Raw genomic sequence first — 10166 nt, 5'->3', positions numbered from 1 at the left:
CCCGTCTCTTATCGCCTCCCAACTCGAAGGCCGCAGCCATCGGAGCGTCAGCTGCCAACTGGATTTGCTGGAGGCAGGGAAGCGCCTTCTCCAGCAGAGAATTTCTGTGTGAGGGCAGAGAGAGGGGTTTGCCTTGCAAATGTCATCCACGGGTCCAGAAAAGATATGGGGAGATGCTCCTGGCCTCGGCGATCCATAAAACCTTCATGAAAGTCAATGACTGTTCCGGCAGGGATCGAAGCCATCGTTTACATGGCATGCCAACGGTGATAAATCTGTCCCGCAGACGCGCACAGGACTAGTGGGTGTCATGCTGCACGCCTGCTGAAGTCTCTGTTAAGCGCAGAAAAACTTATACTAATCTCAACATAAAAAACCCAACAAACCACCCAAATCAACTCAAAATAGAAATCAAAAAGCCACTGCTAGCTATAAGGGAAGAAAGTCTCTCAGCTTATAGATTTGGAGAGGGGAGAGAGGATGGGCTCTTTCATTTCCTAGTCCTTCTAAACGTATGTGGCACATATATTTATAGGTTAATGGTACCTTTGAGGAAATGCAACTCTTGCAGTGATTAACAGAATATTTATTTTCTACAAGCAGTGTTATAAAATCCACATAGTTCCTGCCTCCTAAATGATAATTAATCTGCTGGTATGCGTTGCCCATCTCAAGACTTCCGCAGTGCAATGCTGGCGTTTCTCATTAAAATGAATCCTGGAGGCACTTTGTTATTGTTTAGACTGTGAAAACCACTGGCTTCCCCCCCCCCGTATGTTTTGTAAGTGCTAAACGCAGGAGGATTTTAGCATGTTCTTTAAAGGACTGCACATTAATAATACATTCTCGACCACAAAAAGAAAGTCAAATTGCTGAATGGTAGTTGTATAAGTCAACAGCAGTGAGGAAAAGGCACTCTCCCTTTAATCTTTGCTACAAAGAGATGCCCTCGTAGTCAAGACACTATCATCTAGAAGTCGACCGATTCTTTCTTTATGTGCTGCTCTGTTGTGCCTTTCAACAGTGCTTTAGGGGGTTATTTCAACAGCACTGTAGATGACAAGGATTAGGGAAACTTTTCAATTCTATCTTTGTTTTTTAAAAGGCTGCCTGCTGTATGAGAGCACTTGTATGGCCTTTTTATGCATCTCTGTCTCTTGCCATAGGTAATTATTTATTAATGTAAACCCTGCAAGAAAGATTGACTGTGTCAAGAGGAGAGCAAGGAAATAATAATCTAATAAAATTCTATCCTGATGCCCTTGTCTGATCCCAATATGAGAGTCAGTAGTTCTGTTTTTTACCACGTTGCATCAGCTAATTCCCAAATTCAAAAGCAGTGCTAAGACTATACCAAAACGTGCCTGCTATTAGCATCCTCTTTCAGTTAATTGATCAGAGTTAATAACATTAGCACTGTTCTGCATACAAGCCCGTGGCAATGCTGCAGTATTTACACAATACGGAGGATTAGAGCTAGTGGAGCCGCTGGTAGTTTTCTGAAATCAGCTGTCACATGGATAAAATGAGCAGGGGAATACACCCTCGGAAAGCGGGTTTACTTTGGGCTTAGGTTTTGTTTTCGCTCCTAACCCCGTCAGTGCTGTATGCTTCTCTCATGAGTTTCTTGATTGAAGAGTCTTCTGTCTAGGCTTTCACATAGCTGTTTAAGGACCAGGAATTTGTTTGAATGCTTCTTGCATCTGCTGGCACGGTCCTTCTCTAAGCTCCTGTGGCAGCAGCTTCCAGAAGTTTGCCGCTCGCCCTGTAAAGTAATCGCTTTTTTTCACCTCTTTGAAATGAATCTTCTTCGTGTTCCACCAGGTGCCTCCTCATTTTCACACCGCAGGGATAAGTTCTGAATAAAATTAGGATGCTGTTTTGTGCTCGTTCCATCCACAAGCAGTTGACAGGCTTTATTAAAACCCAAATTTAAATCTTAGAGCTCTGTGGAGAGTGAAGGCACAGCGAGGTTTGCGCAGGCTGGTGAAAGACGGGGAGGTTTTCAGCTGTCAGGAAGTTCTGCAAAAGCTCCTAAATTACATATAAATCTTCAGTTTCAAATGACTGAATATAGCTGCTTTTGGTCATTTGGGGAGGGTCGCTCAGATCACACAAAGCATCAGCTTCCTAATTTTACTTTGTCTTAACTGTAAGTCAGTCGTCCCCTCAGCCATGCTGTATGGCAGAGGAACAGCGTGGTTTCGTCAGGTAAAGTTTCCCTTATATGTGAAAAACTTTGGGTTAGTTACAAAGCAAAACTTCATTAATTCCCTCTTAGGTTTTTGATTATTCCCCCCGCCCCCAATGGCAAAATGCCCAGTGCAAATAAAATCCTTCAATTCAGTTTCCAAAAAAGAAGAAACTATCCTGTATGCCTGAAATATTAATTAAAAAGAAGCAAAAAAAGAAAGATTTGGACAGATCCCAAACCAGCTACTCAAATATAAATGTCTGCAACTGTCATATGAACTTCTCAGTAAATGAGACTATAATCCTTCCTTCCTAAAGTGGAAATACTATTTGATTAGCCCAATTAAGAGCGGATTTCTGACAGAATATTACTTTAGGGTGTAGTTTCCTAAAGGATGAAAAGGTGCCAATTTAGAAACAACTGTATGTTACTAATGTTATCAAAAAATACAAACAAGGAATGACATAGTAAATTAACCACTGGAATTACACATTGGCTTGAGTTTCCTTTCAAAGCAATATGAAAGCTGTAGAGCAATTAGGCTATTTTTACACAGAGTGAATTGGTAAATCAATATTCTCCACTAGGCTTTTCATTTGCACAAGTAGCACGTCATCACTGTGATGTAGTTTGGTTTGTTTGGTGGGTCGGTTGGTTTGGCTTTTACTGCTCCATTTTAAGACTTTCTCTTAGCATGTTCTTCTTCGAGAGCGGACAGGGCGGGTGCCCCTTTCCTCCCGGCAGAGCCTTCCCCAGCAGGCTCTGGCATTCACATGCTCCTGCTCCTCCTTCAGCGACGGAGCATTTCAACATGGCACCGAACAGCTCAAAGCTAGAGCCCCTCTCCCACCACAAGAAAGAAATACGCAATTTCTAATCCTACGTTATCAGGCCAAGGAGACATAGTTCGCACAAACAAAACCCCTCATTTGACCCTGGTAACCTCTAGTTTTTACAAATGAATTTGGTTTTGCTGTCGTATGTTGGTGAGAGTTGTTGTAAGAGGTCTGTGCGTGTTTATTTCTGGTGAGCACGCACGTAAGCACCTGAGCTGCCTGCTTTTACCCAGTTACCTGCACGTGAAGGACTGGGCCTGTCACTGATCCGAGCTGCCTGGGTTTCGGTTTGCTTTAAACACCCGACCTTGCTGCCCCGTTACCAAGTTAGCCCGAGGTCTCCTTGCAAGCGCTCTCGAATTCTGGCTAGGGCACAGACAGAGCTACCGGGAAGCCTTGCTCCTGTTTGAGTGGCGGGGCGGGAGGCGCTGCCGGGGCTCCGTGCGGGGCGGGCGGGAGGCGCTGCCGGGGCTCCGTGCGGGGCGGGCGGGAGGCGCTGCCGGGGCTCCGTGCGGGGCGGGCGGGAGGCGCTGCCGGGGCTCCGTGCGGGGCGGGGCGGGCGGGAGGCGCGGCCAGGCGGTGCCAGCAGCCCGGGGCACGGCAGGCTGAGCGGGGCGAGCGGGGGGGGGGGGGGGGGCCGCCTGCTCTTGCCCCCGGCTCCGCAAAGCTCCCGTCGTCGGTGCCTGCCAGGCGGAGAGCCCGTTTCCAAACCTTTCTTGGTTTGCGCGATACAGCGTAAATATTTTACAGGGTTGCTTAAAGTTCCCCGTGTTTGTTTAACTTCATCAAGGCGAGGAACGTTAATTTTCTGGGACTATTTCTGTTCTGCACGATCCACGGAATTTCATATTGAAAGATTGTCTATCCGCGCAGCCACGTTTATTTTCCAGTTGCCCAAATTAAGACAATCTATAAAGAAATGTTCATTTATTAGCAACTGGTGTTTGACAGTTTATTTCATGTAAGCCTCCAGCTTTCCTTGGCAAGCTTATTTGCATAATGTGTTATTATGTCTAAATGGAAAACTAAATGCCTCCATGTGGTCTTTAAATGACAAGTGCTTGTCAGCTTCATGCAATATTCAGAAGTAATAGATCCAAATCACAACAGCACTCACTATGATGTACAAGGAGAAAAAGAAACAAAGCCCAAAAAACTTGTTGCGTATCCTTCCCTGACAAATTTACACTTTGGTACAGAATTGTCAATTAGAGTTTTCATGTGTTAAACAGTTGAGTTCAACTGTGAAGGAATTTACTGTAGCTTTATTCTGCACTGCTTTTTGAGTAATTAGAATTCACACTTTTTTTTCCTTGCCTGGTGTGTGTGTCCCCGTCCCCCCCCCCCCCCCAAAACAATGCAGCTCAGGGAATAATCTTCAGAGGACCTTGGCAAGATATACCCAAGAATTTCTGCCTTAATTACTTCTGAAAACATGAACGCTCCCTGACAATGGTTATAATAGCTTCAGAAGATCTGTTAGGAAGTTCACATTTGAAATAGGCCTTGTGCCTGAAATTTGCAGAGTTACATATTGAATTAATGCTTTCTTAAAATAGAAAACTGGTATGTTTGTGTGTGGTTCCAGGTTATCAGAGGCTTCAGGAATGAAAGGTCTCTGAGTCAATGCTCATGCAAACGTCCTCTCTCTGCACTTTCCTCGCATGTGTGCGGCGTGCTGCTCAGTCCCTCGCAGCCCCATTCCACCCCGACCACGCCTGAAACGTCAAAGCGGCTTCCACAAAAGAAGGAAAAGTCTAAACTCTGCGTGTTACACCAGGGTGGAGCATGGTGTGCTGGTGCAATGAAGGGCTGGGGTTTGGCCCAGAAAAAAACCCTGGTAACAATTAATGGTACAACATGATACAGCCAAGGGCAGTTCTGGGCTTTATCAGTGCTGCATCTCCTTTTTGACAAACGCTATTATTCTCATCTCCCTTTAAAGGTTAGAAAAAGTACACTGTATTTTACATATCGGATTAATTTTTAACTTTTAAAATAAACTGATATCTTGTTTCCTATTCATTGAGCTGCATAGAATATTTTCAATTGGGTTTGACATTAGCAAATACTTTTCAAGATAGCATTAACTGATTGAAATGGTTTGGAGCAGGAGGTTTGGTTCTACAAGTTCTGTCTTTTCCTTTTCTTTTTTTCTCTTTATACAAGAAAAATCCAGGCTGAAGATAAGGAATAAACAGAAAAATATTAGAAGGAATTTGCTGTCTCTGGGATAAATCTGGTGCGGGGGAAAGAAAGAAAAAAGGCCAGATACTGCACACAATTTCAGCACTCATCTAAGACCCAGGAAAAATGTATTAGTGTTGAGTTTGTTGAGTTTGTTGCTTCTAACTGCCCTTTCTGGTTGCTCAGTGTTGCAGGGCAAGGAGATAAGGAGACGTGGCTAAAAAGGACAGGAGAAGAGAGGATTCAAAAGCTGATAGAAGGAAAGCATCGTGTGAGGGGCAGGGCAAGCAGCAAGGACTCGTGTCACACGTCCTGGGACGACTTTGGGGTCAGCCCGCTCTCAGGTGCCACCGGTCACCACCACCTGGTCACTTTGCCTCTTAGAAGCTGAACAACGGAGGCTCAAAGGAATGCCTGATGGTGCGGTTTTTAGGTTTTGGGAAATGGTGGAGGTAGTAGACAGGCAAGCAAAAAATAGTATCTGTGCTTCCACGTGCTATCCCTTCTAGCCATCGCTTTAGGCACCGCAGCCAAACAAGTTGTCCCTAACCACGCACCGTTAACGTCGGCTACTCAAAGTTTAGGGGGGTTTTTGCACCTCTCCTGTGTGCATTCAAGAAAAAGGGACCGAGTTCTGGTTCCAGAAGACAAGGGAGGCTGGAAGCGCTCTGGGTTTGTGCCTGGCGTGGGATGCTTGGCAGCGGTGAGCAGCTGGGGGCTGGCGGGGCTCTGGGCGAGCCCTCGTTAGGGGAGCAACAGGAGCTGCGGTTAATGAGGAGGTGGGAGCTCCCGGCTCGGCAGCGTGTCTGCTGTGAAAGAAGGCGGTGTGCGGGGAATTCCCTTCGGGAGGTCAGGGACAGACATAAAGTGAGGGAACAGTTCATCAGTTTTATTAAAAACTGTTTCGGTCCCAGGCCACGGCTTCCCTTGGTAATTTCACTGGCAGCTCTGATTGATGCAATCAGTGTAATTAAAGTGATCGTATCACTCATAGCAGGCCTGGTGTCAGCGGAGCAAGAGGCGTTCCCGGCGCTGGTGACCTGTGCCTCGCCGTGCCTGTGACCGCCCGAGCTGAACCGGCAGCCGGTGGGAGGCCGACGCGACGCCTTACGCTGAGTTTCAGCCGTGAAGGCAGCTAAATAGGCAGCGTTTGGTGCTCCGGTGACCCGGCTTGATGAGGACGCTCTGTCATTTGCTTCTCCTCAGGTTAAAACCTTCACTCAGCCGGTGAAGGAAAAGCGAAAACGCCGGTTGCAAACAGCCAGGAAGGTTAAGTCGTTTTTGACCCGTCCTCCAGCCGGCGCTCTCGTTAAGCCCCGGTGGCACCCCCATGGCAGGCCCTGGAGGAGATGGCCCCTTGGGGGGTCTCCCCAAACACGTCTCATGTTGTGGGCAGGCCAAGCAGACAGATGTTCAGGCACTTTGGCCAACGGGAACCATTGGGGGATCGCTCAAATGCTCTGACTAGCATGTGCATTAACTGGGCAAACCCAAAGACTGGCTCACAGCTAAGTCACAGGTAACCAAAAAGGTATTCATAGCGAACAATTTCATTAGCTGTGTGACCATGCAAATAACACTATTTGCTGTAAAATTTAGAGGTGGATTGCACAGACTTTGACAGCAGGTGAGTTGCGTCCCCGTCTCTGGTTGCTCTTTCAGATATTTGGCTCAAAATACCATGCAGCACTACGTTCTTCTGCAGCTTGTATCCCTGGGTAGCTTCAACAGTTCTTTTAAAAAGTAACAAAAGAGTTATCATCTCATCTCAGTGTGAATGATGTTCGTAGGTGCACGAAAATGAGGACAAACTGCCTGATGTTAGAAAACAACAACATACAAAGCTTTCTACTGCAGCGCTACGTACCTTTCCCTTGCCAAAAGAATAGGTGAAATTATCTGAAGAAGATGGCAATCAGACTGGATCTCAGAGTAAAGTGTCCAACAGGGTGAACTTTTCAAAGTACCGCTACTGATTTTGCAGCTATTAAAAACCAAGGCATTTCTTAAAAAATCCTCACCTTTTTAATGGTACCCTTATTTGAGATTAATTATGTATGTAAAATTCTCAATGAAGAATGCAGCATTCAAGGAACTCATGTTGAGTTTCAGTAGTTAGTCCAGTGATATTAAAATGAAACAGGACCAACTTTGTAGGGGGCAATTATAACACATTACGGTGTGAATTGCACACTGTGATTAAACTCATAGGAGGTACTCAGCAGCAGCATTTGCTTTGAAAGGGGCACTGATTACCATTTGTACTATGCATTTTGGTAATCAGAAATCATTATGGAAAATATTACATCAACTAAACAAATACCCCCTTAGCAGCATGAAATATACAGAAATTTTTTTAAAGTAGCCTTATGCATGTAAATAAATATTTTTTTTTTCCTGCCTGGGACTAGCACTTGATCAGTGCATCAAATCAGTATGCTGTCAGGCTACAGCAGGACCACGTGCTGCAGAACGAATGGTTTAAAGTTAAAACACCTCCTGGGGTTGGGTTTGTCTTTCATGTCTTAACTTCAGCCTGGTTGCAATTACATTATAAACCATCATTTACTTGTGATTTATAAAAATAGCCTCGTGAAAGAATTAAACTAGCAAGAGGTGTTAACATTTACTTTGGAAGTCCTGAGTTATTTCTATTAAATGGCTTTCCCTAGGATTTAAGATAGGGGAGTCTGAAGGTTCTTACTGCCTATAAAATACTAGTGGGCCTGTGTTGCAAAGGTACTATATTTTTCCGGCATGTTTTGACACCTAATATTTTAAGGGATTTGGAGACAGCTCTTGTGTCGTGGCATCAACCAGTTTTATTAAGGCATTGTTGCCACTGATTTCTGAGGGCACGTCAAACGCGCACGTGCACGCGCCGAAGCACGTGGCTTTTGCATCACCTCCTGCCCCTCCCGGCCCGCGGCCGCGTCTCCCCAAATGCGGTGGGTTTTATTGCAAAGCAGCAGAGAAGAGTCACCTGCAATTACTCAAAGCAAAACTTTGTCGCAAGCCAACCGAAACCAAATAGCTGCTCGCTCGGGGATTTCTTTCTTTCTTCTTTCTTTGATAGGATGTAATCTAGAGGAAGTGTAATGTTAATCCTATAACGTTTCTGGCAGTTGGGGACTATGTGATTGCTTTAAAGATGCAAACTCATCTTCACTGCATCTTGATCATCTTCCCTCTTCATCCTGCCATACCATTTTGATTGCTTAACATAAGGTCTAATGTCAAGTAATAATAAAGCAATTACAAGAAATACAATTCATTCTAAAGTGCATTAAGCAAGAACTAAATTAAGGCACATAATTAACAACAACAACAAAAAGATACGTTCAGGACAAAATGTTTTAACCCCTATATTTCTTCCAGCATTAACTACCTTGGCATTAACTCAAAACTGGTAGCGGAAAAAAATATAGATTATATGCACAGACGCAGTAGGGCTTTTGGTGATTTATGTCGGGAAATTCACAGATCTGTCACGCCTGATCCTTTCTATATAGTAATATACTCAGTTTAAACTGTCATGCTAATTTTTTTTTTCTTGTCCATCTGGTCCAATTATTAGAAAATTGTACTCAAGAAGGCTCCAATAACAAACATAAAACAGCTCAATATTTCAAGTTACCAGTATTTTTCTCATATTTGTTCTTTTTAATTAGAGAGCATACCAAGTTCCAACCGCAGGACCCAGGCATTTATTAAGTGATAGAGGAGCAGCACTATTTTATTGACTAATTCCCTAGGCTTTTATTATGTTTCCTAGCAAAATGTGATTTATAGGAAAGTTAATAAAGGTATCCTCACCTACTGCACCTGGAGACAGGACATCTACAAGGGGAAGACATTTAGACTAATAAGTGAAATCACAAATCTGGGAGCTGAAATTGGATTTTATTTCTGGGAGTGCAGCAGAGAACTGATGCAGGCTTGGGCATTTAACATCTCCATTCTTAACTGGCTTTGCCTGTAAAATGAAAGTAATAGTTTCTCTGGATTTGCAGAAACATTATTTGCAGAAACATTATGCTAGCTGATTACAGTACTTAAAATTTTTTAAAGTTTTAAAGCTGAAAAGCATCATTTAAATTATTGTTTCCTCTATATTACTTTCCATTTCCTCCCCACAAATGCTTGAGCTGTTTTCATAACTTATTCCTGAATCGAAAGTAACTACTTGAAAATTGTATGCTGCTCCTGAATTCTTGTCACATTTTGACTGATTTTTTTTTTTCCCCTTTAATGGCATTTCCTTCGGCGTTTGTGTATGAGCCGAGCGTTGTGCCGTGGGGACGTCCTGCGGGCTCTGCTGTGCCTGAAGGGTGGCACCGGGACAGGGGCACGCCGGGAAGCTGGTCCCCGCCACGTACATCGGTTCCAACCCCAGCTATAACAAAAATCATAGTACAACAGAATTGGACAAATGCAATTTAAAATAAATGCATTGATTCTGATTCTTAATAAGGTTAGGCATGCAATTGTGTGATGACTAATTTGTGTGCCTAATTACCATGATTGTATGTGCAAATCAAGTAATTATGGAAGTAAATAACCATAATCAGTTATTTTCATGGATAATTATTCAATTTTATGCACAATGGCAATAATTGGGTGTGCAAATTAAGCATGCAATTGTGCATGCATATTCAACACACACTTGTGTGTCTAATCTTTTCATAAATCATCCTTTTTTTCTGAGGATTTTTCTCATTTCCTATCCCTTACTCTGGTGTAGCCTCTCTGGGACGTTACTGCTAGGGGTAAGGATTTGGAAACTCTTCTATTCCAAACCTTCCTGACTTTTTAGTGGTTAATAGTTCTCCGCTGCAAATGGACTGCTCTCCTGAAAGATGGCTGTTTCATTCTTGTTCTTAGCAGAGGTGCACTTTTTTCCTCATTGGGTGGGGAATTTCTAAAGAGGAGGCTGAAATAGATACGTT

This window comes from Grus americana, chromosome 8 (genome assembly GCF_028858705.1).
Source record: "Grus americana isolate bGruAme1 chromosome 8, bGruAme1.mat, whole genome shotgun sequence".
NCBI classification, from domain to species: Eukaryota; Metazoa; Chordata; class Aves; order Gruiformes; family Gruidae; genus Grus; species Grus americana.
Note: the sequence above shows the minus strand (reverse complement) of the source record.